Source organism: Mesoplodon mirus (assembly GCF_964341445.2).
Source record: "Mesoplodon mirus genome assembly, chromosome: 10".
Classification (NCBI taxonomy): domain Eukaryota; kingdom Metazoa; phylum Chordata; class Mammalia; order Artiodactyla; family Ziphiidae; genus Mesoplodon; species Mesoplodon mirus.
This window is the reverse complement of record NC_138986.1, coordinates 7,923,144-7,950,486: the sequence shown is the minus strand read 5'-3', so window position 1 is coordinate 7,950,486 and position 27,343 is coordinate 7,923,144.

The window sequence follows — 27,343 nt, the reverse complement described above, 5'->3', positions numbered from 1 at the left end:
TCTGACTTACTTCACATGGTATGATCATCTCTAGGTCCATCAATATTGCTGCAAATGGCATTATTTCATTTTGTTATGGCTGAGTAGTATTGCATTGTATGTATGTACCACATCTTCTTTATCCATTCCTCTGTTGATGGACATTTAGGTTGTTTCCATGTCTTGGCTATTGTGAACAGTGCTGCTATGAACATAGGGGTGCATGTGTCTTTTTGAATGATAGTTTTATCCAGATGTATGCCCAAGAGTGGGATTTAGAGCAATATTCTTTTCTGGAGTGCACATGAGTTCACAAGTAAGACCAATTGGCCATTGTTATGAGACTTCATTTGCATAAAGAATGATACCTACCTTGTGAGAAGTAGAAACTAATACTACCAACTCACATCGCTATCTACTGTTTGCCAGGCACTTTTCTTAGGGCTCCAGTTGTGTATCTCACTTAAAACAACCTTATAAAGACATACTATTATTATCTCTACTTTTCAGACCAACGTCCTCACACTAGTTAACGGTAGATGAAGAATCCAAGCTGTGATGGTCTGACTCCGGAACTTCTGCTCTTCGTCTTGCTCTTAGAATCTTTCCCATGTTGACCAAAGATCACTTCCACTGTGGATTCTGAAAAGGAAGCTGAGAAATCTATGTCATGTAGATGACATGAGGAATCACTGGGGAAAGATGAAGATGGTCCTTCAAGCTTAATATCTTTCACCGAGACGAACGGTGCAGAGTTTAGCTGTTAGGAAAACAAAGTCTTGATGTCCTGGCTCCTCCGTCGTTCCCCTGTCTTCCTCCCCCAGCCCAGCTGCTGTGGTTTGCTGATATAACTGTTAAACTCTACAGAAAAAACAAAACTGGGGCTGCTCCAAGACTCTCATCTCAGGTTTTAAAGGAAAGTTCTGCAGGACACCGGGCTGCCATTGCCCACCAAGCAGACCAGAATAACCCAGGGGATGGAGAATTAGGGCTGCCTCTAGGGAGTGTCTGCAAATTCCTGCTTCATGGGTCATTTTTACCTTTGGTGGTTCCTCCTGGGAACGGATCCTGTGGCCTGTGCCTTGTAGACATTCCAGTGCAGAACCTGGCAAGTTGAAGGGTACAGAATGAGAATGTAAGACAGACGGGGCTGGAAACACGATGGGCTCGAAAGCACCTTGAGAAGAATTGGAAAGAAATTAGTCAATACAACATAAGGCTAAAGACGTGACGAAACACTTGATAAATGAACTAAGAAGGCTGAAATTGGTTTGAGAAAGATAAGGATAAGCAGTACACAAATGTATGAATAAAGCATGAATTGTGTCATGATTAGCAGGAATCCATACCTTCTTTCATCAAGGAGCTTAAATGTTTTAAAATAAATTTTAAACTCTTTATGTACTGTATTCCCCTCCCCATTTTTGGAGCCCCTTCCTTTTCCAGAATGATCCAGGACAGTAGATCAATGACCCACCCTTTTAGCCTCAAGCCTCCAGAGAGGCCTCATCTCTGACAGCTTTCGTCTCTCTCAACTAACTGTCGAGTGAATGAATGAAAAAAGCTTTCATATGAAAAACTAATAATGAATAAATGAATTTCCTCTTTCCCCTTCTGTGTGCCAGGCTCAGATTCTGCTTTGGGAAATTCCTTCAAGGCAGCCGTGATGTCCGTGTTTCATCTACTCACACCTACATCAACGGCTGCCCTACATTTTCTCATTATCACTGTCTTTCAATTAACATTTTGTCACACATACTGCATAACATATCCTTTTTGTGTGTGTGCTTTACAAAAATGGTATCATATTCTATGTAGTTTTCTGAAAAATTCTTTTTCCACCTGACGTTATGTTGAGGAGTTCACCTGTGCTGTTGTGTGTGGTTTAGTTCTCTTACTTTGACTGCTGAAATACCACAGTTTATTTATTCTCCTGTCAGTGAACTGTTTCCAGGTTTTTTTTGTTTTTGTTTTTAAGCTGGAAATGGTTCTGTTTGGGAGCTTTTCTATACATGTCTCTTTGTACACTTGTGCAAGAATTCCTCTTGGGCACACACATGGAAGTAACATTTCTGGGTCAGATATATGATACCATAGCAGAGTGTTTTCTGAAGTGCAGCAGGTCAGATGGTGTGAACCAGTTCACACTCCCCCACAGTACACAAGTCCAGCTGACCCACTCAGTGGGTGCAGAGGGTCCGGCTGATCCTCCGTACATGTCTCAGCGTTTGCCAGTCTGGAGGGTATAAAACAGTATACTGCTGTGGACTTAATTTGCACTTACCAGAGTCCAAAAGAGTTGAACATCTTTTTATGGTTATTAGCCACTTATGCTGGACTGAAGTGAATAGTGTCCCCTCTGCCCCCAAAATTCATGTCCACTCCAAAAAAAAAGAAAAAAGAAATTAATTAATTATAAATAAATAAATAAATACGAAAGAAAAACAGACAAACAGACCAAAAACTTCATGTCTACTCGGAACCTCAGAATGTTACCTTACTTGGAAATAGAGTCTTTGTATATGGAATTAATTAATTTATGATGGGGTCATTCTGGATGAGGGTAAGCCTTGAATCCAATGACGCGTGTGCTAATAAGAGTGCCCTGTGAAGACAGACTCAGAGGGAGGGCAGCCATGTGAAAACAGAAGAGGAAATTGGAGTTGCATCTACAAGCCAAGGAATGCCAAAAATGGCCAGCAACCACCAGATGGGGAGACAAAGAAAGATTCCTCTCTCGAGCCTTCAGAGGGAGCATGCCCCTGCCGGCACCGTGCATCTTTTCCACTGGTCAAATTTTTAAAAATCTCTCTGGCAAGACCATACTGCCTTAATTATTATAGCTTTAGTAATTAAGTCTTGATATCTGGTAGGGAAATTTCCTCACCCGATTTATTTTTTTAGGAGTAATGTAGCAAATGCTGTCAATGTACCCCTTGGGTTCCTTTACAAGGTCCATTTCACTACTAGAGTTTCCCAGGAACACTTTCTAATAAATTACTTTCCTATGTACCCCTGTCTCAGGGTCTTCTGGAGAACTATTTAAAAATTTTGATATTCCACATACATTTTAGAGTATCTTTTCAGGTTACATAAAAATCCTGTTGTGATTTTGTTTGACTTTTTGCATTCCCATCAGCAATGAATGAGAGTTCCTGTAGCTCCACATCCTCATTAGTATTTGGTGTTGTCGGATTTCTGGATTCTGGCAATTCTAATAGGTGTGTAGTGGTATCCCACTGTTGTTTTAGTTTGTATTTCCCTGATGACATATGATGTGGAGCATCATTTCATATGCTTATATGCCATCTGCGTATGTTTTTTGGTGAAGTATCTGTTAAGGTCTTTGGCTATTTTCATTTCAGGTTGTTTGTTTTCTTATTGTTGAGTTTTAAGTGTTCTTTGTATATTTTAAATAACAGTTCTTGATCAGATGTGTCTTTTGCAAATATTTTTTACCTAGTCAGTGCCCTGTCTTCTCATTCTCTTGACATTGTCTTTTACATAGCAGAAGTTTTTAATTTTAATGAAATTCAGTTTCTCAACTTTTTTTTTTTTTTTTTTTTTTTTTTTTTTTTGCTGTACGCGGGCCTCTCACTGTTGTGGCCTCTCCCGTTGCGGAGCACAGGCTCCGGACGCACAGGCCCAGCGGCCATGGCCCACGGGCCCAGCCGCTCCGCGGCACATGGGATCCCCCCAGACCGGGGCACGAACCCGTATCCCCTGCATCGGCAGGCGGACTCTCAACCACTGCGCCACCAGGGAGGCCCTCAACTATTTTTTCATGGATTGTGCGAGAAGAACTTTTTTCCTTTGATTTTTTACATATTTTTTCTTGTTAATAAAGATACAACAATAAATATAGTATAATACTCTCCATATCACATTATTTCAATGACTTGAGGTCAGCTGGAAGAAAAATACAGTCCTCCATAGTATGTGGCTTTAAAATTGTTATTATGATTCTCCACCTTATCTGTTTAATCAGTTCAACATTTATTGAACATCTTCTACATGCCATACACTATGCTAAGCATCAGTAATGTGGTCCTGGCTCAAAGAGTCTATATGTTACACCATGCCTGAGTGTCAGCAGTACAGATTGCTCCATAGGCTAAGTGTACCAACAAGTCAGGAATCAAAAACAAAGCAAAACAAAATATTTTTTGAATGCAATATTTATTTTCCATGAATTTATTTAGCCTTTTGCATTCAGAAAAATCTAGAAATTATTTTTAATTTCAGCACACATGTAAGTTTGGAGTTTTATAGCTTTGAAGTTCCTTGAGGGCAGGTGGTGGGCATCATACCCTTTTCAGTGCTGGGGAGTACTAAAGGTCTCAGTGTAGTTTGAGTTTAAATTCTGACTTTGCAAACTCAGTTGAGAGAAACTTAGAAGATAGAGGCAGAATACTTCATTCACCCTGCCTGCTTCTCCTCCCCAGCACACCCTCTAGAATTCTTTGGGCTAGGGGCAAGAAATTCAAGGAGGGTGGGGAAAAATTTGATTCAGAGAATGTGGGGATTTCAAAGTTACCTCTCACCTCCCAAGAGTTTGAAGGGTGGGCAGGAAGGGTCATACAAACGTTCTTCCATGAGATGCGACTCTTGTGGTCAGTCAAGAGTTTCAAGGCTGATCAAGGAAGAGACAGGACCACGAGGTGGCAGTGTTGCACAATAAGAATTATTGGGTTGCCTCTGGGGAAGTCCCTCTCAGCAGGGACTCTCTCCAGGGACAGTGGGCACTGGGCCACCACCAAACTGGGGAACAGGGTGGGAAACTCCCAGGGTGTCCAGGTGATGTCACTCAGCAGCAGGGTGGATTGGAGAGCTCCCAAGGGCAGCAGGGATCTAGGGTGGTTAATTTTATGTATCAACTTGACTGGACCATGGGGTGCTCAGATTTTTGGTTAAACCTGATTCTGGGTGTTTCTGGATGAGACTGACATTTGAATTGATAGACCGAGTGAAGCAAATCGCCCTCCGCAACATGGGTAGGCCTCATTCAACGCACTGGAGACCTGAATAGAACAAAAAAGCCTTAGTAAGGGAGACTGTGCTCCCTCTGCCTGCCTGTGCCAGGCTGGGACCTTGCCTTTGGACTTGGACTTGGACTTGAACTGGAATCTACACCATCAGCTCTCCTGGATATCCAGTTGCCAACTGCAAATCTAAGGAAGTCTCAGACTCCAGAACCACATGAGCCAATTCCTTATAACAAATCATTTATATGTATATATATGTGTGTGTGTATCTCTATATCTATATCTATATATCTTTCTAGCTATCCATCACTCCTATTGATTCTGTTTCTCTAAAGAATCTAATAAGGGGTCTTTTAGAGCTACAGGGTTTGTCTTATCCATGGCTAGTGGATGTGTTAAGTGCAGTTTCATGTGGTATGTAAAGTAGGCAGTCTCCAAATGGCTAAAAATACATTTATTTGGACTATATGTGAAACAACTGAATGTGTGAGAAATTGAGTTTGGGTGCCAGTGGGCTCTGAGCTATCAGTCCTAGCCTGCTGTGAAGAAGAAAATGACATGGGGACCATTTTAGGCCAGTGTACAGGAGCCCTCTCTGGCCCATTTATATAACAACTCTGGAGGGAAAAGAGGAGGGTCCTTAATTAGTGAAAGTCTTGATAGCTAATTGCGCTTTCCCTAATTCTGGAGTCCTCTCTGCTATGGGATGGCAGTGAGCTGAGGGGATCTTGTATTTCATGTGAACTCTCTATCACCCTTGTTTGTCCACTCCACACCAGCCTGGAGAGGGGGTGAGGGCTCAGGTAACCATAGCAACAGTAACAAGAATAGCTGCATCCTCTCAGCCACTATCTATGGCTTTACTTTTCCCTGGCAGAGTTCCAGGCAGTTCTACGTACTTCAATGCGTCTACTGCAGCCGCTGTGTTTGCTTAATAGTGTTAATTTTGTTTTAATAATTTAAAGATATTAAATGCTTATTATAGAGGATCTGGGAAGTAGAAAAACATTGAGAATTAAAAGGGACCCATACTAGAGATAACTACTAACATTTTTATATACTTCCTCGTAGAATTTTTTTTTTTTTTTTTTTTTTTTTTTGCGGTATGCGGGCCTCTCACTGCTGTGGCCTCTCCCATTGCGGAGCACAGGCTCTGGACGCGCAGGCTCAGCGGCCGTGGCTCACGGGCCCAGCTGCTCCGCGGCATATGGGATCTTCCCGGACCGGGGCACGAACCCGTGTCCCCTGCATCAGCAGGCAGACTCTCAACCACTGCGCCACCAGGGAAGCCGTCCTCTTAGTATTTTTTTTTTTTTTTTAAGGATTCCATTTTAATTTTTTTTTTTTAAACCCACATTTGTTTATTTATTTATTTTTGGCTATGTTGGTTCTTCACTTCTGTGCGAGGGCTTTCTCTAGTTGTGGCAAGCGGGGGGTCACTCTTCATCGCGGTGCGCGGGCCTCTCACTATCGAGGCCTCTTTTGTTGCTGGAGCACAGGCTCCAGATGCGCAGGCTCAGTAGCCGTGGCTCACGGGCCCAGCTGCTCCGCGGCATGTGGGACCTTCCCAGACCAGGGCTCGAACCCGTGTCCCCTGCATTAGCAGGCAGACTCTCAACCACTGCGCCACCAGGGAAGCCGTCCTCTTAGTATTTTTAAAGGCATATTTGTAAATATTGAACATCATTAATGTTTTGTATTCAGCTTTTTGCACTTTACATTAAATCATATGCTTTTCCTGTGTCATTAAGTATGCTTTAGAAGGATAATTTTAATGTCAGCATAAAATTACACTCTACAGTTTTAGCATAGTTTGTCCAGTTGTTGGATGTTCAGTTTGGGTCCCCGTTTGCCCATTGATAACCCATGGCCAGTCACTGCAGGGCCCTGGATGCACCCGCTGCTGTTGCTCCAGATGAGGTCGGGAAGGGCTCTCTGCCCTGTCAGTGTTAATGCTTCTAGGCATCAAAGAAGATGAAAGCACTTTCTCAGTCTCTCTCTGCATCTCTGATCTTACAACATTTCTTTAATGTCATCCTATTAAGTGGGTCCAAGCCCTCTTCTGAGAAAGGCTGAAGCTGCCAAAGCCAATAAACCAAACTGCCTGGAAAAGGAGAGAAGGGCTGGCTGACTGGAAGCTTCCTGGGTGATAAATGAGGCATTATCCCAAAAAGAACACTACACAAATGTGGTGTTTTCACATTGAATTCATGTTAAAACCCATAATGAGCCACTTCGTACCCATTAAGATGGCTATTATTAAAAAAATGGAAACTAGCCAGCGTTGGCAAGGATGTGGAGAATCGGAGCCCTTATGTACTGTTGGTAAGAATGCAAGTGGTGAAGCAGCTATGGAAAACAGCACGATGGGTCCTCAGAAAGTTAACGCAGAACTACCATCTCATCCAGCAGTCCCTCTCCTAGGTATGTGCCCAAATTGAATTTGGGCATCATTGAAAACAGGGACTTGAACAGGTATCAGTCTACTCTGTTCATAGCAGCCTTATGCACAGGAGCCAAAAAGTGGAAACAATCAAAATGCTTACCAAGAGATGAACAGAAAAACCAAATGTGGTATATCCATACAATGGAATATTATTTAGCCTTGAAAAAGAGTGAAATTCAGATACACACTACAACATGGATGAACCCAGAAGACAACATACTAAATGAAATATGCCAGACAGAAAAGGATTCCACTTATGTGAGGTACTAGGGTAATGAGATTCATGGGACAGAAAGTAAAGTGGTAGTTGCTTGGGGCTGGGGAGCAGGGCCAATGAGGGATCATTGTTTACTGGATATAGTTTCAGTTTTACAAGACAAAAAAGTTCTGGAGATGGATGGTGGCAGTGATTGTACAAGACTGTAAATGTACTTAGTATCACTGAATTGTACACTTAAACATGATTAAACTGGTAAATTTTTTGTTATGTATATTTTCCACAAAGAATAAACATGCACACGACGGTTGCAGAGCCACAGGGGTAGAGCCTGACGCTAAAACCTAGTAGAAGAGTGAAAGACTATTTTTTTAACCTTTAAATTTTATTAATTTTTTTATATTTAGGAGTTTACAAACTTCTTGATGTTTTCCTTAATTATTCCATTCTTTAAAAAAACTTTTTAGTTTATATTGGAGTATAGTTGATGGACAATGTTGTGTTAGTTTCTGGTGTACAGCAAAGTGATTCAGTTAGGCATATACATATATATATTCTTTTTCAGATTCTTTTCTCCTATAGGTTATTACAGAGTATCGAGTAGAGTTCCCTGTGCTCTACAGTAGGTCCTTTTTGGTTATCTATTTCATATATAGTAGTGTGTATATGTTACTCCCAACCTCCTAATTTATCCCCCCCGCCCCTTTCCCCTTTGGTAACCCTAAATTTGTGTTCTAAGTCTGTGAGTCTGTTTTGTAAATAAATTCATTTGTATAATTTTTTGGATTCCACATATAAGTGATATCATATGATATTTCTCTGTCTGACTTACTTCGCTTAGTATGATAATCTCTAGGTCCATCCATATTACTGCAAATGGCATTATTTCATTCTTTTTTATGGCTGAGCAATATTCCACTGTATATATGTGCCACATCTTCTTTATCCATTCATCTGTCGATGGACATTTAGGTTGTTTCCATGTCTTGGCTGTGGTTGCACAGCAGCAGAGGTGGAGCCCTACGCTAGAACCTAGTCGAAGAGTGAAAGACCTAAAAAAAAAAAAGAGTTCAGGTTGATTGCCAGGTCCACCAGGGAAGGAATGGTGTGTCTAACTTGCTGCTATTATACTCTCTGCAAATAGAACAGGGGGTGCTCAAGGTTTGTTGAATGGATGCACCTAAGCTGGAAAGGCTCACAGGGAGCCCTCTGGGCCGGTCATCAAGTTATTGTCTCTCAACAAGCAGCCTCTGCACTCAGCTGTGTGATGCTGGGGCTGGGGCTCTGCAAACAAAGTGCTGCTTTGCTGGTGGTTCCTCCAAGTTACTGCCAACTGGGGGCCCAAGAGGGAGGTTGAAGCGGGGGGGCCGCTCCTTCTTGCTTGCTTCCTATGGGCTCCGTGTCTGCTTGTGTGCTGAGAAGCCAGAGCTGGTGTACTGAATTAAGAATATGCAGATTTTGACCTGCTAAGTGGGGGTGGCAGACAAGACATCCACTCGGGGACGGCAGGGAGCTCCCTCAGCATCCGAGCTCCCACTTTCAGGACGTGAAACCCCTGGGGTCACTTTGATTGAAGGTGCAGTTTCAATAGACCCACACAGAGGAAGTAGAGTCACAAGATTTATTATTACTTACAGATCCCAGAAACGAACGGGGCACAGAGAGCCGAGGGGTGGGCAGTCCCCCATCCCAGGTCACCTGGGAGTAGGAGACAGAGAGCAGGGCAGTGAACAGCCAGTACTTATTAGATGGTTGGGGCGAAGGTCACGGACTTTTTCCAGGCTTCACTCTAAGTGGTTATTGTAAAAGATGTCCCAGGAAAACTAAAACAGGAACTGTGGCGGGTGTCCTAAACTCAAGTCTCCAGACCCTGGGTGTGAGAAGTTATCAGACTATAAAATGCCTAAGCAGCAACTCAGAAAAACAGAGTTGTTTTCCATAAAAGTTGTTTTTCTCAGAAGTTGTTTTTCTCATCACAGCTTGTGATCCTGTGATCCTCAACTCTGCTGGTATCACTGAGCCCACTTCAGAGACCCCAGCATCAGCTGCCAGTAGCCCCTCCTCAGAGGCCGGGATTCCAGGGCCACGCCCCACCAAGAGTCGCAGGCTTAGTAATACCAACCCCGTCTCTTTGTTCTCCAGCCCCGGGGTATGTCTCCAGCAGTTCCTTTAGTGTATCCTTAAAGATACCTTAAAGGTACTATAGGAACCTCCATACTGTTCTCCATAGTGGTTGTATCAATTTACATTCCCACCAACAAGGGAGATGCAAGAGGGAAGAGATATGGGAACATATGTATATGTATAACTGATTCACTTTGTTGTAAAGCAGAAACTAACACACCACTGTAAAGCAATTATACTCCAATAAAGGTGTTAAAAAAAACAAAGTTATTATAGGGGTTCCTCTTGCCCTTTCAGTTACCTAATTAACAACTTTATATGTAAGTGACAGTCTTTTATATTAAATTCTTTCTGCTCCAATAAATGAGGTGGGCCCTGTCTCCTGCCCAGGAGCTGACTGGGGAGCCTTGCAGGAGGAAGGGTGTACAAGGGTTCCCTGGGGCATGGGGAATTGGACCTGGTGGGGAAAGCCCAGCCATCCTCATTATCTTTAACCTTCATGTGGCTACTCCCACCCTTAGGTGCTTCCTGCAGCTTCTGTCAGGTCCAGCCGCAGGGCCAGTACAGGAAGTTGTACAACCGGCCGTCCCTCCCTCAGGACCAAACTCAAATACCTACAGGGACCGGGCAGCGGATAGAAAAGACAGGTGGCCGGGAGTACAGCAGGGAGCACTGGCAAGGAGCTGAAAGGTCAGCGTAAGGGGGGCAGACACTGTCAGTCCATCACTGCCAGGAGAGAGGCAGGCTCCACGGCGCCTGATCTTCTCATGTTTTAAAAGCCACAAATGTGGGGCTTCCCTGGTAGTGCAGTGGTTGAGAGTCCGCCTGCTGATGCAGGGGACGTGGGTTCGTGCCCCAGTCCAGGAAGATCCCACATGCCACGGAGAGGCTGGGCCCGTGAGAAGGGCCTGCACTTCAGGAGCCTGTGCTCTGTAACGGGGGAGGCCACAGCGGTGAGAGGCCCGCGTATTGCAAACAAAACAAACAAACAAAAAAGCCACAAATGTGGATTTTCATGTGATGTAACCCCATTTTATTTTTTGTTTATGTATTTTTATAAATTTATTTATCTTATTTTTGACTGTTGGGTCTTCGCTGCTGTGCGCGGGCTTTCTCTAGTTGCGGCGAGCGGGGGCTACTTTCTGTTATGGTGCGCGGGCTTCTCATCGCGGTGGCTTCTCTTGTTGCGGACCACAGGCTGTAGGCGTGCGGGCTTCAGTAGTTGTGGCACACAGGCTCAGTAGTTGTGGCTTGCGGGCTCAGTAGTTCTGGCGCATAGGCTTAGTTGCTCTGCGCCATGTGGGATCTTCCCGGACCAGAGCTCAAACCCCTGCCCCCTGCATTGGCTGGTGGATTCTACCACTGTGCCACCAGGGAAGCCCCATAACTCCATTTTAAAACCTTGGTAACTAATTTTTAAAAAGTCATATGTGAACCAAACATTGAATGACTGTGGGCTATTGATCTGCCAGGTTGTGACATCTACCCTGGAAAGTCAACCCCCGGAATGCCTTCATCCTGCATGGTCCCAGCAGGCCTGGGATGTGTTTGCCACAGTCTTTCTCTGAGAGCTTTAATGTCGAGTTCTGTGAGTTTCCGCGTGTGCCTTTACTTCTTTTCCCAGGAGGCCGACTGACCTGGGAAAAGTCCCAGCTGCATCCCTAACATGCCAGGCTTCTGCTAGCAGATATGCAGATCGGGACCCCACAGGACCCTGGCTCCTTTTGGTGTTTCTGACTTTAAATGGATAAAATGCGAGACCCAGTTTTAACCTGGCCAAAGCTACCTTGCTGGGCTTGGGGAAATCAGAACAGCATCTTCTTGAAGCGAGTGTGGCAGCTTCAGGAAGTGGGGTGACCTTTCACCTGATTAGTACCTAAAGAAGTATTTACTTAAAAACCAAAGAAGACACAAGATAGCCTATTCTTTTTATTTTTTTATTTTTTTTTTGCGGTATGCGGGCCTCTCACTGTTGTGGCCTCCCCCGTTGCGGAGCACAGGCTCCGGATGCGCAGGCCCAGCGGCCATGGCTCACGGGCCCAGCCGCTCCGCGGCATATGGGATCCTCCCAGACCGGGGCACGAACCCGTATCCCCTGCATCGGCAGGCGGACTCTCAACCACTGCGCCACCAGGGAGGCCCTAGATAGCCTATTCTTATCTGCAGGGTTTTGAAGAGAAGATGAGACAAAGATATTTGGGGTTTGGGGGGGCTACCTGACATGCAGTGTTTCCCTGTAAATATGCCAAGTCACTCTGCTCAGGATGGCGCGAGGGGTGAGGCCACAGGTGGGGTGGAGCAGGGAGGCGGGCGCAGGTGGAACCAGAGGAAGAGGAACAGGGGTGTGATAGTGAGGTGCACGGAGGCCAGTCGCTCCCCATCTTTTGCTCTGATGTCGCTCAATTTCCCAGTGACCTGTTCACTGGCGCCCCAAGTCCACACACACTTGTCCTTTGTTATCAGACAGCAACTGTTTCCAAGTTTTTTGCTTCTACACAAAAACTCACAAGCAGTCCCTAATTTTTCTCATGATAAAGGAAAACATGAGGTTGTCTCTATGGAAGAAAGAGTCAGCACGGGCGTTAACCTGGTACCAGTGATAACTGGGTACCCCACCTTCCCCAGACGCACTGGAGAATACGGACGGCACACTCACCGATGACTGTGAACTGTGGTCCAAGCTCGTGTAAACGTCCCTCAGCCTCGGGGATTTGATGGTACTTCGACCACAGGGCTCATTGTCGTCCCAGCGGTTCACCGATGAGGTGCGGGTCCCCGCAAGCTGAGGGGATGACTTCTAATGCACCTGGGGTCTCTTTTTATTTTGCACAAAATAAAGATAATAAGCAACATGGGGTATGAGGGCCACACAGCAGAGCTTGGCGTTAAAGGGACACTGAGAGCAAAGTAAGGGTGCCCCGCGCCTCCCAGAGGCTCTATCGCCGCGGCCTCAGCTCGGAGCTCACTCACGAGCCCCAGCGAGGCCAAGTTCACCGCCTGCCACACTTGGAGGAGAGCGGTCCTCAGCGCAGGGCTGTACCGGCTCCTCGGTCTGGCACCCAGTCGTGAATGCCGCTCTCCCTGTTTCTGGGCAGGCGGCTGGCCGGGGAGATCTGGCTCTCCAGCCTGAAAGTTGGACAAAAGGCTGTGTAAGGTCGTGAGCTTGGTGACAGCCCCGCACGACTTCCCCCCCTTCTGAAGACTCAGTGTCCAACCACTCAAAGTATTGTTCAGTCTGAACTGCCCCCGGGGGACCAGTCCCTCCGCAGGCACAGAGTTAATCACAGCAGTGGACTCTAACATTTAAACTTTTTTTTTTTTGCAGTGAGCATTTTTTTTTTTCAAGGGCTTCAAATGCTTGGCTTTTTATTTATTTATTTATTTATTTATTTATTTATTTATTTATGGCTGTGTTGGGTCTTCATTTCTGTGTGAGCTTTTCTCTAGTTGTGGCGAGCAGGGGCCACTCTTCATCGCAGTGCGCGGGCCTCTCACTATCGTGGCCTCTCTTGTTGCGGAGCGCAGGCTCCAGACGCGCAGGCTCAGTAGCTGTGGATCACGGGCCTAGTTGCTCCGCGGCATGTGGGATCTTCCCAGACCAGGGCTCGAACCCGTGTCCCCTGCATTAGCAGGCAGATTCTCAACCACTGTGCCACCAGGGAAGCCCTGCAGTGAGCATTTTTTCAAACAATAAGCAGATAAAAATCGAGCTGTTCGCTTGGACGCGGGGCAGACCTGAGACCTGCTTGCCCACCCGCCCCTTGACGGCAGCTCCAGCCCTGCGGTTGGCCCGAGTCCTCTGTGACCCCTGGTTCTCTCGGGTCGCACGTCCAACGTGGCAGCAAATCCTCTTCCCTCTACCTCCAAGATGTATCCAGGGTTCTCCTCCTTCTCACGTCCCCGTTCTGCCACCAGCTCCAAGCCACCTTCACCTCTGACTTGGATCAGTGCAGGGGACTTAAGTGGTCTCTCTGCATCTTCGCTTGTCTTCTTGCAGGAGCCCAAGTGCCCTTTTCAGGTAACAGCCACATCATGTCATTTTTCTGCTCAAAGTCTGCAGTGGCTCCCATCCTGCTCATCGTAAAACCGAAGACCCCACAGCAGCTTACAGGACCCGACCTGCCCCAGCCCTGTTAGTTCTCTGGCTCACCTCCTACCCCTCTGCCTCTCATTCTGCTCCAGGCACACTGACCTCCTAGGTATTAACCCTAGCACACCAGGCAGGCTTCCACCTCAGGGCCTTTGCACCTGCTCTGCCCTGGCCATGAATGCTCTGCACGGCTCTCTGACTCTTTTCACGGCTCTGGAGCACAGGTCACTGCTGCCCTCTGGGTGAGGCCTTCCGAGGCCACCACATGCAGAATATAACCTTTTCCCTCCGTGAACCCATCCCCCTCCCTGCTTTGTTTTCTCCACATCACCATGAACATAGGTATCTATTTTGTCTCTTTCCCACCCCTCCCCCAGCATAGACTCCACGAGGACAAGGATTTGTGTGTTTCCTTCTGAAGCATCTCCTCACAGAGCAAGGGTTGAAAAACCACCAGGTCGGAGGGCCGTGTATGACCCATTTCTGTACTATATGACCATATCAGACTATGAACACGATTGCTTATTTCAAACAACTGACCTATTCAGGTAAAAATAAATCATCATGCCCCACGGTGTGAGGGTAACACTCATCCCAATATTCCCCTCATGTCAGAAAACCACTGGCGGGCTTCCCTGGTGGCTCAGTGGTTAAGAATCCTCCTGCCAATGCAGGGGACACGGGTTGGAGCCCTGGTCCGGGAAGATCCCACATGTCGCCAAGCAACTAAGCCCGTGTGCCACAACTACTGAGCTCGTGTGCCACAACTACTGAAGCCAGCGAGCCTAAATCCTGCGCTCCGCAACAAGAGAAGCCACCTCAATGAGAAGCCCGCGCACCTCAGTGAAGAGTAGCCCCCGCTCACTGCAACTAGAGAGCCCATGTGCAGCAACGAAGACCCAACGCAGCCAAAAATAAATAAATAAAATAAATAAATTTATTTAAAAAAAAAAGAAAAGAAAACCACTGGCTCCCCGTCTCTTGGAGGTGTCTGTGTCCTTCTACACCAAGTTGAGAACATGACACCGACTCCTTTAAAAAAAATGCTTTCTTATGGTAAATTTCAAATATAGACAAACATTGAGAAAACACTGGTTTCCCATGAACTCATGGCTCAGCTTCAACAGTTGTCAACATTCTGCAGCCTGTTTTCCTTTACCCCACCCTGTTTGGTGGTGGTGTTTGTAGTGATTGCTGCTGACGTATTTTAAAGCAAATCCAGATAGTGTATCTCCCATAAATAATTCCAGATGTATCTTTGGAGGTTATTCTTGATCTAAGAAGGGCTCCTCTCTGTCTGAGAAGGTCGTGCCCTTCAATCGAAGGAATATCTTTGCAGAGAGGCACATGGGCCTGGAGGAGAAAGGGAGACCCAGGACAGCCAGGCTGGAAGCCAGTCGGTAGTACACGGTGCAATGGTGGCTCCTCCAGCCGGTGTCCCAGGCAGCTAAGTCTGGGGTTCAAGGACCCCAGGCCCCCCATCATCTGGGAAGAGGTAGCTGCCCTACTTGCTAAGGCAGATCACACAGATCTTCTCTTGCCTCTTCTGGCCCCATGTCATCAGACACAACCCAAATTCAACACACCCACGGCATCTCAGCGGCTAATTGGTTAGAAATGACAGAGAGTCTGCATGGCCAGCCCATGAGGACTCATCCTGGTCAACATCTGCAGGTGGGACAACACTGAAAGCTACTACTACTGTATCATCAGATGTGGTTTTCCGAGCCTCACTACAAGGAATAGAGTTTTCCATTTGTGAAATGTATCGGACAGCAATCAGAAATGCACCAGCTCTTTATCAGCTTGAAAATTATGGGGGGAAAAAGAGATTGTCATGAACTTGAAAGACCTTTTTGACAAAATGAAAAAAACGTCAGCCTGACTTGGAGGGTGTACATTACGGCTCTATGACACGTCCCACAGCTTGGCCTGATGCTAAAGACTCTGGTTCCACAGATGCTGGAAAGGGGATGCTCAGCCCCTCAGCTCCTTCTTCCCAAGGGCTCGTTGGAACATTTACAAAATCTGTGTCAAAGCCCATCAGAACCCAGGTGTGATCTCCTTCTGGAGCCATGTCTCTTTCCTCCTGGGGCTTACCTGAAAGGAAACTCACCACCAGGGTGTCAGATCTGTTGATGATTGGCTGGCATCATTGCTACATTAGCATGGCCAGGCGCGTTATGTCTGATCATTCTATATTGGTTTCAATGGGCCACCAAGAAGCCTTTGCCAAATGACCAGCAATGGCAGTCTTCCTACTTCCTCATTTTTGGGCCCTGGGCCAGGTGGGCCATCCCCAGGCTGCAGAGAAAGCCACAGGCCTCAGTGGATACCAAAGGGACAGGTGACCCAGTGGAGGCTGTAATGTGGAGGGGTCCAGAGAGGGTGAAAAGCTAGGGATCTTGGAGTGAGACAGAGGAATCCCAGACCCAAAGAGGGTTGAAGGAGAGGGTGGTGGAGAATGGGAGGACATAAGGGTGAGGAGGATGGGCCCCTGGGCTGCTTGGTCCCTTCTGGGGGCGGGTATTGCATGTATCTAAGAGGCGACAGAACGTGGTAATGAGGAAGCTGATGGTGGGGGCCCCTTTGCCTGGGTCTGTGTTCTGGCTGTAGCAGCACCCTAGCTGGTTGCTCCAAACCTCACCCTCCCTGTGACCCAGTTTCCTTATCTGTACAACGGGGATGAGTATAACAGTATTCATCTCACCTGTGGTTGTGAGGAGTAAACGCCATTCTACGAACAGCACTTAGAATGTGGGGTGCAGTAAGCTGCAGAGTGTCAATCATGATGACTTCCTAGCCCTCGGGCCTCAGCTGTGGCTGAGATGTGGTTACGGATGCGGAATCGGCTCCGACTGGCTGGGTATTTACTAAACACCTTGGGCACGGCTCTCACCCATGCCAGCTCACGTGCTCCCCATGGAGAGGTTGTCGGGCAAGAGACATTACCTTTATTCTATACGGGAGAAGCTGAGGCTCAGAGAGGGTGCCTTGCTCTGAGTCACACAGCAGGATGTGGCTTCACGCTTACCTCCTCTCCTCTGTCGGCAACCTCCCTCCTCCCTGCCCCCAGGCCTTGGGGGAACTGTGGCCATCCCTAAGAGCATGCCTACTGAAATAAAAGTAGGAAGCAATGCAGGAGGCAAGTGCCAGAAGCTATTTTCCGAGGGCCTGACCAGGGACATGCTGCTCGTAAGGGCTCCGGTCCACGATGCAGCCGCTCTGGGGACACCAGGGCCACTGCGGGGCAGTGAGCAGCTGTGTTCCGGTCTCAGGAAGCCTCTTTCACATCTACTGCTGCCTTTGGAAGCTCCCGGTGCTCTTGCATCTCAGGTGGGCTTGATGGAAATCACGTGGTGAAGGAAGGAAGCCCGCAGGGGACCTCAGCCACCGAGCCCACAGGATGCTCAGCACCAAACTGGCCCTGCAGCTACTCGTTCAGTTATGTAGACTGGAGGGCATTTGACTCTGTGAGCTCAAAGCTTTCTTCCAGTGAGAGAGCCTACATTTCCATCTCTTTATATGAAAAGACCCCCAAGAGTTTTGCGTGTAAGGAGAGAGAGAGAGAGAAATAGAAGCCAAAGCTTAGTTCTCTCTTCTCTCTTTCTTTAACAGGTTCATGTTTGCTCTTCCGCTGTTCTTGATTGTGGGAGTAATTCAAAGTCCCAAGCATGCAAAAACCAGTTGGAAATGTTTTAAAAGTGCAGCCAAATAGGCATTTCTCTTCCAAATAACGAGTCTGATTCCACAGTTGGGTTTTTTCAACTTTTCACGAATTATTTAACTTTGATTTTAATGCTTTCTCACTGAATAAATATGCCTAAATAGGTTAAAGGAACAGAGAAATAAGATCATCCAAAAACATGAGTCATACAATGTGCTCTAGTGATAAGAGTCCTGGACTGCAGATGAGAAAACGTGGTTTTGCTTCTGACCCTGTCATGGGGTGTGGACTCTGGAAGCCATTTACCGCTTGGGGCCTATTTCTTCCTCCGTCAAATTAAGTGGGTTGGACTCTCAGGGGGGCAATTGTTATTTTGGGGATATTCACTTCCTGTTTCCTTTTTCTTCTGGTCATGGGACCCTGGCTTTCCTTTGGAGCATCACCCTTCTTCCACTGTCATGTTTTCCAGATGGGGCTCCAACAGAAGCCTGGATTTGGGGATCCCTTCTGTGGCAGGAAGGAATCAGAAAGGATGCTTCTCATAGCATGAAGGGACCTCCTAGGAATGAAATTTTTATGTTAAAGTAAAAATGGCTAAGGCACAAAAGTATATCTCATCCCCTGTATCAGTCAGCAATGCTGCATAACAAACTGCCACAAATTTAGCAACTTAAAACAACATACATTCATCATCACAGAGTTTCTGTGGGTGAGGAGTCTGGGCATGGCTTAGCTGGGTCCTTAGCCTGGGCTGTGGTCAAGGTGTCGGCCGGGACTGAGTAAGACTTGTTCCCACACTTCTTCAGGTGGTTGGCAGAATTCATTTGCTTCTTGTCACAGGGCTAAGCCTTTGGCTTCTTGCTGGAAGCTGCTCTCTGAAAATAGAGGCACCCATGACTCTCTGTCTCCTGGGCTGCTCACTGTGGCCCTTGACTTCACAGCAACTTCTTCAAGGCCAGTGATGAAGTGTCCAGCATGTCTGTTAGCAAGATGGATCTTATCAATATGTGGTAAACTGATCAAGGAGCGACATCCCATCACCTCTGCCATGCTCTCTTGGTTACAAGCAAGTCACAGGTCTTGCCCACACTCAGGGGGAGGGGATCACACAAAGGTATGAACCCCAGGAGGTGGGCTTCCTTGGGGGTCACCTAAGGGCCGCTCACACATTCTTACACAGGGCTCACACAGGGAAGGATTGACTTGACCTGTGAATGAGTATCTAACACCTTCCCTGTTCTGTTGGTAAGTACCTAAAAGTCTCAGACTGATGCTGCCCTTGTACATACTATGCAGTGGTCAGTATGAACCCGAACTCCTCCTTGTGACTTTTTTTTTTTTAAGTAATAACTGTGTTGAGGTCCAAGATAGACCTGCCTTTCATGGAATTCCACTCAGTAGTGTGTATTGTCAGGGTCAGATTCCAGGCACTCTATTTTCATTTAGACACTTGTGTTTACTGGATGGGCTTCCTCCCAGGCAAAGCTGTAACCAGGAGACAGGTTGGTGTTAGTGGGTGATAGACCCTGTGTTTTTGTCTTTATCCATTTGTGGGATTATCCCATTAGTGGGATACTCTTCAGTATCAGCCTTGTCAACCCTGCTTCCCAGCACAGAGAATGGATGTTTTTAAGTCCTCCATCTTTATTACACAAGAACAGTGGTGACCATGACAACAGCCTGAAGTTCTCATGTTTAAATTCCATGCTTTCATACCTTCTGTGAGCACTGAACATCTCCAGACTCTCCTTTGAGGAGGCTTTCAATATCTGTTCTACTTATCTCTGATTAAACCAGGAAAAATGACACAATCAGCACTGGGGAGAGGGAGTAACAGATGGGCGGGTGTCTTCATCCAGAAGGGTGGGGGAGAAACAAAAACACACCCAGGCTTCTGCTTCCTGGAGCATCTAAGGACCATCTTACAGCTTGAAGAAATAAATACCCAATCAGAGAGGAGTATCTGGAAGATGGAAGGTTAATGGTCAATTTTCAGTTGGGAAGATGAAAAGAAAGAGGATGGTTACTTTTTAGAACTGTAGTGTTATTTTTCAGCAATTTTAGTAAATCTTCCCTTTCCCTAACTTCCCTTTCAAATGACTATGTTGACTTTTTAAAAATAATGTTTTAATTTTAAAATAGTTTTATATTTACAGACAGTTTGTGAAGATAGTATGGAGAGATTCCAGAGACACTACTTCCCTTTTGGCTCAAAGCTTTGCAGCGTGCAGTCGTGAAGCTGACACAGAGAGTCAGTACCGTGCCCGGAGGGTGTGGGGAGACGAAAGACAGCCTCTTTTTTCTATTTCCTTTTTAGTACATAACTGGCTCACAATTTTCAAAGCAGAGGGATTGGGAGTGATGTTGGAAGAGGGACAGGGAAGGAAAGGAGATAGGGCCATGGATTCTATAACATTCTCAAATTGTGTTTTAATGGCTAATTTCAGTCTCCTACCATCTGCACATCTCTAGAGAAACTGCTAGCAAGTGTCCAGTTGGGTGACCCCGTGCTGGGAACACCAGCAGGGCTCGTTCCTGAAGGAGGATGCTCCTCCCTGCCTGGGGGAGGGGCTGCACCAGGTCACTGGGTTTGCTCTTAGTTTGGCTCAGGTGCTGGTTTAGGGAGCAAGGAGCAAATGATGGGGCAATATTCTGCAGTTTCCCACACTGATATTCTCCACAGAAGCCCAGAATATTCTCTGCTGCAACCTGTGTGGCAACTGTTCTAAGACCATTTAAGCAAAAGGTGGACCCTGCTGCCCTCTGGGAGGAGAACACAGGCTTTTCGTTGTCCTGGGAAAGAAAGAGGAAACTGCAGACTCTCCTGCATGGAATGGACCTCAGGGACATTTTTAAAGCATTTTCTCATCCCACCTTAAATTCTACTACTGTAATCAAAACAGTGTGGCAATGATAGAAAGATAGATGAATAGATCAATGGAACAGAATAGAGAGACCAGGTGAATGGATAAACAAACGGTGGTATAATAGAATATTACTCAGCCAGAAAAAGGAACGAACCATTGATACATGTAACAGTGTGGATGAATCCCAAAATAATTATTTTGAGTGAAAACATCCAGTCTAAAGGAGTCCATATTATATGAATCCATTTATGTAAAGTCGAGAAAATGCAAACTAATCTGGGGTGCCAGAAAGCAGATCAGCGGTTGCTTGAGGGGAGCAGTGAGGGAGGGAGGGTTTACAGAGAAGAGACACAAGGAAGCTTTTGGAGGGGGGTGGATATTTTCACCATCCCGACTGTGCTGACGGTTTCACAGGCGTGTACATATATCAGAACTTACCAAGTTGTCTGCTTCAAATGGACAGTTTATTGTCTGTCAATGTACAAATTATTGCATGCCAATGATACCTCAATAAAGCTATTGAAGTTTTCAAAATTCCTCTACTGAACAACTGCCAAGAGCTTTTCAGCAGAGTTCCCTTTATCAGAATCAGAGATAAGCCAGTGCCAAAAGCTGCAAACCAGGAATCACTCATACGGAATGAGAAGAGGCTTTTCTGTGTTCAGTCAGAACGATGGAGTGAGGGGATGGAGAAGAACCAGCTGGTTGGCATGTCCAAGAGCCTTCCCTTCATCCTTCACCTGGAAGACAGCTGCCTCGGATGTGCTGACCTCTAATAGCAAGGCTTCCTGGCACAGTGCAAATGCCCTGCAATTTTCCACTGGACAGATCTGAATTTGAATCCTGGCTCCACCTCACACTGGTCTCAGCCTTGTAAACTTGCTCTCTTAGATCCTGGCTCAGTCAACGTGGAGAGGTCATCAGCCTCTCGAGGGCTGTGGGGAGGATTAAGGTATTGATGATGAAGAGTGCCTGACTTGAGCAGGTATTCGGCATGGGCTTGAATTCTTCCCTTCCCTTATTCTACTGGACATGAATCTCAGTCTACCAAGCCAGATGTGCAAGAAATTGGATAATTGGAAATTTTCTTTACTTTTCTGATAACTGAATTTTTTTTTCTTTAACTATTTTCTAATTGAAGTGTAGTTAATTTACAATGTATGTTAGCTTCAGGTGTACAGCCACATGATTCAGTGATACATATATATCTATTCTTTTTCAGATTCTTTTCCCTTATAGGTTATTACAAGACATTGAATATAATTCCCTGTGCTGTACAGTAGGTCCTTGTTGTTTATTTTATACACAGTAGTGTATATATGTTAATTCCAAACTCTTAACTTATCTCTCCACCCCCGGCCCGCCATCCCTTCTGGTAACCGTAAGTTTGCTTCCTATGTCTGTGAGTCTGTTTCTGTTTTATAAATACTTTTTTAAAATTAATTCTTTTTTTTTAAATTGGAGTTTGACACTGAATTTAATTTCTGTGTGGAGCCATCAATCCACTGGAGAGTAGAAATCAACTTGGTCAGTGCCTTTCCCCAGACCAACTTCCAAATTTTGGAGGGTTAAGTGGGGGCCGTGGTGGAGGTGGAGGTCTCATCAGATGTCTTGACTGGCCTTTGAGGGACAAGTGGTGCGGCTCATGGTTGAGTCATAGCTCGTGCGACCTCAGCCCCCTGCAGGCTCTGTTCCTTTGCTTCCTCATGCCCCATTCAGGGAAGCAATTGGCACGGAAGTTAGAGGCATGGGCCTAGAGACTGCTTGGATGTGAAGATCTGCCCCACCATTTCCTAGCAAGGCAAAAACTTCATTTTCACATCCCAAAACAATAGGGATTAAAATCATTTAACTCATAGGGTGGTTGTGAAAATCAAATAAGTCAGAACTAAAACAGTGCCCAGAACTTGGCGAGTCTTTGATAAATGACATTTATTTTGTCATGCTGGAGTGTGCAGGGCCCTGTCTGTCCTTCTGCCTGGGCTCTTGGCCCCTCTAGGCTCTAACAGGAAAGGTGGCACTTTGCCCTTTTGGTCTTATCGTCCCCCAGATGATCTGGGGGTTCTCTGGGATGGAGAGGTCAGGGCCCAGGTTTCCAGCATAATCGACTCACTTAAGGCTCTTCTCTCCAGAGAGGCCCTATCTGGGAATCTTTATCCAGTTTGGGGGAGAAAGGGGAAGACCAGAGCACCTTGTTGCATTCTTCCCCAAAATACATTCAAAACGTACCTACAACCAGGCTCTCAGAACTCAAAGCCAAGTACTGACTCTTTTGCTTCTGCATTCTGTGTGATGCAGGACACCAATGATGAGCCATGTGGGTGGGCACCCTGTGACTGAATGTGGACACAGGGACATGCAGGGGGCACCCTGTGTTAGCATCTCCAAAGGTTATCCTTTGCCTGGCTCGCTGGGGTCTGAGAGGAGGTGCCTGGTACAGAGGGAAAATTGCCAGCAGAAGCCCCCTGGTGCCCTGACCCCACAGGTACTGCAGCCGAGATGACTGCATTAGACTTCTCCATGCAGAGACCAGACCTGCCAGGTCAGAACCTCCCACAGCATGGGCTCAGGAGAACGGTGTTACCTGTGACCTGATGCCCTTTGCAAAGGTCAGGGCTCAACAGAAAGGGGTGAGGATGACCCAGGAGTAGAATGAACTCCAACTCCACTTTCTTCTGGGGACACATGATGTGTTCTAAGGTAGCTTAACGGGGAGACTAATAATGTTTTGGATGAGAACTCAAGTTGAAAAATACAAATTGAAGAGCAATGTCATCCTGCCACCTGGTGGTAATAACATTCTGTGAATTCGTTTCTGTGGCCAGTAACCTAACGGCTGTCAGGGAGCACTAACTTTTCCTGAAAAGGATGACTGTTTAATCCTACACAGTGTCTTATTAACTACCACTATGCTTTCTATGAAAGATAGGTTATTTAAGTGTAAAATATATCATTAAGATCAGTCTTTGTCGTAAGGTAGATAGCTAGTGGGAAGCAGCCGCATACCACAGGGAGATCAGCTCGGTGCTTTGTGACCACCTGGAGGGGTGGGATAGGGAGGGTGGGAGGGAGGGAGACGCAAGACGGAATGGATAGGGGAACAGATGTATATGTATAACTGATTCACTTTGTTATAAAGCAGAAACTAATAAAAAAAAAAAGGTCAGTCTTTGAGGTGTATGATCCTTAAAATATTCATTCAACAAACATCGATCTTCCTATATGCAAGGCTCTGGGGGAAAATATACAGTCTCTGTCCTCAACGAGGTCAAAATATACCAGAGAATAACAATATTTTATGTAAATTTCTATATTACAAGGCAAACCCCCAAAATGTATGTGTCATGTGAGGATCTCTGGATAAATGAGGAAGGAAGTTGATGACATGGGAAACTGGGGGAGGTCTAATGAGGGAGGTGACATCTGAGTCCAGGGAGTCACCAAATACAGGAGGGACATAAGAGGATCTGTGAGGTAGAAAGGTCACTGGATTAGTGGCGAGCAGTGACCTGCAAACTTTTTTGATCATGTACCACTAAAAATCAAACAAACAAAAAAAGTGAGCATGTATTCCATTAAAAGTATTTTATTTATAAAAGAGAAAAGCTTATGGATTTATGGATATAACATGTAAATTATAAGGCATATATTAAGAGGAAAAGACTAAAATAATAGAGTAGCCCTTGTACTTCTTGCTTCCTACTGGACTGTTAGACCTAGCTACTTTGGATGTTGCTGGTGTGGACCAGTGTGGGCAGGAAGGTGGAGGGAAAAGAATCAGAGGGACTCTTGGAGGCATTAAGACAGTGCAGGCAAAAGCTCTTATGGACCTAAGTAAGGTGGAGACAGAATGTGAGAAAAGGGACGGACTTTGAGAGAGAGAACTAGAGGATCGCCAAGAGTTAGGGAGAAAGAACTGTTAAAGATACTTCTGAGTTTTTTGGTTTATTTTGTTTTGAAAGTATATGCCTTTGAGAAGATGTTGAATCCTTTGCTGAAAGAGGATGCAGAAGAAAAGGCAGATTTCGGGAGAAGATAATGAGCTTGTACGTGTCGAGTTCTAAGGAGCAGCAAAATCTGTTTGACTTCCATAGGGATCTGGAAACTTCTTTCCTGAAGTCCAAAGTGGAGTAGTGTCACCTGATTCAGAGGTGATGGCTAGCGGTAGGAGGGTACGGAGTTGCCCAGGGAAAGATTACGGAGTGAGGAGAAAATAAGCCAAGGACAGACTCCCAAGGACACAGAGTCCCAGGGGCAGTTACGGTGCAGGTTCCCCAGGAATAGACTCTGCGGTGGAGGATTGTGAGCTTGTGAGAGGCTCAGGACCATCACCTGTAAGGAGTGAGGAAGCAGAGCTGAGTGGAGGAGACGTCGAGATGTGATGTGGTTTCAGCAGGTCTCAGCCGATGCCACAGGAGCTCTGAGTCTGGGATGGCCCTTCACGAGGTATGCGGAGGTGTGGCTGGCAGGTTCCTACCGGCTCGTGGAGGGTGACTGTGTGCATCTCCCTGCAGCTCCTCATTCAGTGATGAGCTTGATCTGGAAATCGGCCACAGTGGGTGGGAGTATTTACAGCATGGAAATCGCCCAACTTTACAAACCAGGGCTTTTCTTCCCAGAGAACTGGTTGCTAAATATATACCAGGATACACAGTGATGTCCCTAATGAGGTAAGGGGATGGAATCTTCTTAACTTTGCATTAACTAGTCGTTGGCTGGGGGCTGCCCCTGGAGAGGGGATGTCACTCAGGTGGGGCATCTCCCTTCAGTTGAGGACCACACCCGGAAAAGAACACAGCTGTGAGCCTTCAGCAGTAAACATCCCCTGCATCTGGGGAAACTAGTGTCCTAGAATGTGAAGGGGGAAAGTGGGCAGGGCACCATCATCCACTACAGCCCACTTTTTGCACAACTGCTTCATATATTAAGTTCACCTCATCTGGAAACAGCTACTCCAGGATTCTGGTCAGTCTCTTTCCCTGGGAAACGTACAGGAGGAAGATTGGTCTGCTCAAGGTCACATGCTATTCATCGTCCCCCCCTCCTTTTCCATCCATTCTAGATTCCCCTGCCACTCAGCCAGTACCTCTGCTGGTCTAGGCAGCCTTCCTGGTAGGATGACCCAAGTATTCATCTCCAGGGGTTGAAAATCCTGGTCATCATGCCCTTCTCAGGCTGTGGCTGTCACATGATGACTATTTACCATCAGAATTGAGCAGGGAAACATCAAGACCACCAGTGTGTAAATGTGTTCTTCGACACCCCCATGTGGAAGGACAGACTCTCCTGATGACCAGGGCCAATTCCCCCCCGCTGGCATGAAGAATCCTTTTTTTTTGCCAGCTTATCTCTTGGCACATGGAGATCTGGTGGCCACTGTGGCCCCAAGGGAAGCATTCCTTCTCTGGAAACCAGGGCCTCTCACCCTCCCCCCCACCCCAGATCCAGGATCCTTCTAGAGATTCATCCGTCCAACTTTTACCAAGTATGTTCCACGTGCAATGTTCTTCAGAATGAGTCCGGTTTCCTGTCTGGGAGGAGTTGAACCATTATTAGCCTGTGGTTTGGACTCAGAACAGGGATACAGCTGTGCTCCCTTTTAAGTGTCCCCTGAGCGCTCCCTGTGGGGAGTGCAGGCTCCTCTCTAAGGAACAAGAAGAGGCACAAGAAGAAACGTGATTCCTCCTGCCCAGACAAGCCTGGTAGGGAGTAGCTGGGGCAGTCCTAGAACAAACACTGCGTGCTTGTCAACATTTGGGATTTTATCCTGTATGTTGTATGATACTTCCTTTTCCATTAGCATGTAAAGCATGTTCTCTTAAGCAAAGTGTATCACAAATAATATGGCATTTTCATCATGGACCTTTCCTGTTCATCAAACACCTCCACTCTGTTTTAGAGTTTCTTGCCCTGATTTTTAGATAATTCAAGGTGTCTCTGTCTCAGGGTTGTGGAATTCCTGAAGTGAAATTAATTTTCATTTACCTAAAATACCAAACCACACAATTATTAAGGGTGGAGAAGAGTAGAGAGGGAAGAGAAAGATTATTTGAACAAACAAGAGAGAGATGTCCTCATTCCCCAAATATAGGGAATGATAATAATAGGCTAGGTCTTACTCTTTAATTGCTCAGGCAGTGTTATTTTTGCCTCTCCCACTAGGTTGTTGATTCTTTGATACTTCTGGCTTTCCATGCTGTTTACCACAGCTGAGGAAAAGTCAAGGGCTGGTAACAGCAAACCGGGGGGTTGAATCATTTAATTCTTGCCAGAGAAAAGTTCACTGAGCCCTTCCTGGACTGAACTGATTTTCAACTTTATAATGAATAGGCCACAACAGATTCTTCTACTATATGGTCCAAGCCTTCACATTAGGCAATTTTTGCCAAACGCCTAACCTAAAGCTTCCTCCTGGCATTTATCCCTCTTACTCAGTCTTCTTAGGAAAAACAGAAAATACTCACTCAAAGTATATTACTTTTCTGCTCATTTTTTAATCAACTATTTTACTGAATTCTTCTTATTTGCACAGCATTGCATTGGTCACTTAGAGGCCACAGTGTTGAATGTGTTCCTGGTTTGAAAAGGTGATGAATAAACCCACGTACATACGGTCACCTTATGTTTGGTAAAGGAGGCAAGAGTATACAATGAAGAAAAGACAGCCTCTTCACTTAGTGGTGCTGGGGAAACTGGACAGCTACATGTAGAAGAATGAAATTAGAACACTCCCTAACACCATACAAAAACATAAACTCAAAATGGATTAAAGACCTAAATGTAATGCCAGACACTATAAAACTCTTAGAGGAAAACATAGGCAGAACACTCTATGACATAAATCACAGCAAGATCCTTTTTGACCCACCTCCTAGAGTGATGGAAATAAAAACAAAAATAAACTAATGGGACCTAATGAAACTTAAAAGCTTTTGCACAGCAAAGGAAACCATAAACAAGATGAAAAG